Here is a 2,503-nt window from a genome sequence, read left to right as displayed (position 1 = left end):
AGACCCAGGACGATGTAAGTGTGACATAAGTTTATGTTAGAAAACATCACCAACCCTGATAAATGTAGACGTCAACTTAAGCCTTTTTATCATTAACCCCATTAACCTGCAGCTGAACGCCCGCATGTCGTTTTTCTATTGCATTTTCCAGGATTGAGAGTTTAAGGGTTGTAACCTCCTTTAAATCTGCACTTGACCAAAAATATAGTTTTGCCATCCATAACAAATGGATTTATAAATAATGCAAGACAATTAGCAACATTAATCTTTCCATCCGTCTGTGTCCCTGAGGCATAAAGACTATAGGTTCTCATTCAAATTTTATTCAGCAATTTGACATCGTCTTTTCTTTAACAAATGTAATTACTACCTTCATGTCTCATGATACACATTGTAGTTTAATGATTTTAAAAACTTTTTCTTTGATTCTATATATGTCACCTTTCTATCACAATGGTCTACATCACTTTTTCCCAAAACTTATTCTGGCAAAATATTAAAAATAAAAATAAAAAAATACCACCTCTTTCTTTCCTGTACCTGTTTAAAGCAAAAAATAATGATCCTGTTAGTAATGTTGACTCTCTTTGCTTCCAGATTATGTTTTGGCTCTGAATTTAATTATCTCTGCTCCACTGACGTTGATTTTATGTCAATAGAGACATAAAATCAACCATCATGAACCTGGTTAGTAACCTCAATGACGTCAATGTTAAAGATAATGATGTGGTTCATTCTAGTCCAACAGATTTAGCTGCTCCTGCAATAAAGTTTTGTTTTTGTCTTCTGCTTTATTTCTTTTAGATGGAAAGATTTAGACTGAATGTTGTTTTAACATAAATTTTCATATTTTAGCATTTGCAAGTGAAAAGTTCATTTAGCTCCAAGCACCCGATTCAAAGCTCAACCCTGATTTTTAGCATGAAAATGCAGTTTAGTTTTGTTCTGTGTGATTTACTGTTTATATTATTTTGCTCTAATTTCATGTTTTTTCTCTCCAGATTAAAGTGGAGCTGATAAGACGAGGCCTGTCATCACATAGCATAATATTAGTGTCATGGTATAAGTTACTACAGCCGCCCCCTAGTGGCTAAAAAGAGAATGAATCTGATTCTTGCTGGTAAAAGTGATTTGATATATAGGGGTTTTTCTTTAATCTCTCATCTGATTCTTGTGGTTATACTTATTTTAATTTATGTGAATGATTTTTTTTCTTTTAATGTGATCAAATGCTATAAAGTCAGAATACTCTCATATATATTATTTCCAATTGCTCATCAATCGTTGCAAACAGAATAAAATTACATGATATCATTGTCCCTTTGGCATCAACTGTTTGAAATAAGTTTTAGGATAAAATCTTTGCAGGTTGTTAGTTTCCAAAGGATCTGTCATGTTATTAAAGTCTCTGAATCACAAACTCACTTTAAGATGGTGAAATAAAGGTTTTCTGTTATCCTTGCAGTTATATAAAAGACTTGTTTCTTCTTTTCACTACAGATGGTTCTTGAAGAAACTGGCTGCAGGTTTTAGCCTTTTTTTGGATGTAGAATAAGTTGCTGAAGCTAATAAAGGCTGACAAGATGAAAACTGAAGAGGTGAAAGGTCTCAATTCAGTTCAGGCGTTTGATTAAAATGCTTTCTAATATATACTTTCTGCAGGAAATCCTACATCCTTACTGTCCAGGGAACAGTTCAGCATCTCCCAGAGAAAGATGGAGATTGTGGTTAGAAATTAATCATGTCAGTTCATAGATTAATCCCACAATAATCTTTATTATTTGCATTTCCATTGACCATATAATGGCACAAATTAGAATTTAGAAAATAAATTTGATTACTGAGATGACAGACATTTTCAATAAAATATTTTTGTGCTTGGATGAATTTTTTTTAATGTATCAAAATGAATATTTTTCACAAAACTGCAATGGAAATTTTTTTATCACATCACATAAGTCAAGTGATCAACAACCGGATGTTATAACTGGTGGAAATGACAAAGAAATGATGGAGGATGATGGCAAGGCATGTTGTTCAATGATTTATAGCGTAAACAAATTTATTCACGTCATTTTAATTGTGTTACTTCTTTAATGGAAATACTGCAGTTGTGAAATGGTGTTTTTCTTTACATTAGATGAATATCAACAACGTTTTGCTCACATTTGTAATGGAAACGCAACTAAATGGCAAATATAAACTTAACTCTACAGCCAAACCAAAGCATCAGAACATCAACAATCACAACAAAGAGAAACCAAACATCATTTTCAGTATAATCACAACTCCTTAAAGAAAGTAAGTTAATTGATTACAGTTTACACTGTAATCAATTAACTTCTTCAGGGTTTCTCTCCTAAAGGTCTCTAGATCCTGACAAAGAGTTATGAACAAAACATTTGAGTGGCTGCAAGCTAAAACTTTACACAACTTTACAGATGATTCATCCATCCATCGGCTTCAGAGAGAGGAAGACATCTTGGATGACAGAGCGTCTGTC

General features: G+C 32.7%; 1 long non-coding RNA gene across 1 annotated transcript; it reads left to right on the top strand.

The window, feature by feature from the left end:
• The first annotated feature begins 597 nt into the window (after positions 1–597).
• On the top strand, positions 598–1,312 carry LOC106955311 (uncharacterized). The gene is made up of 2 exons (XR_001426551.1): positions 598–687; positions 1,002–1,312. It is a non-coding gene; the product is annotated as an uncharacterized LOC106955311 (long non-coding RNA).
• The last annotated feature ends 1,191 nt before the right edge of the window (positions 1,313–2,503 follow it).

This window comes from Poecilia latipinna, unplaced genomic scaffold, assembly GCF_001443285.1.
Source record: "Poecilia latipinna isolate Pla-1442-1.1 unplaced genomic scaffold, P_latipinna-1.0 Scaffold724, whole genome shotgun sequence".
Taxonomy (NCBI): Eukaryota; Metazoa; Chordata; class Actinopteri; order Cyprinodontiformes; family Poeciliidae; genus Poecilia; species Poecilia latipinna.
The sequence above is the reverse complement of the archived record's forward strand: the minus strand, read 5'-3'. Positions and strand labels throughout refer to the sequence as shown.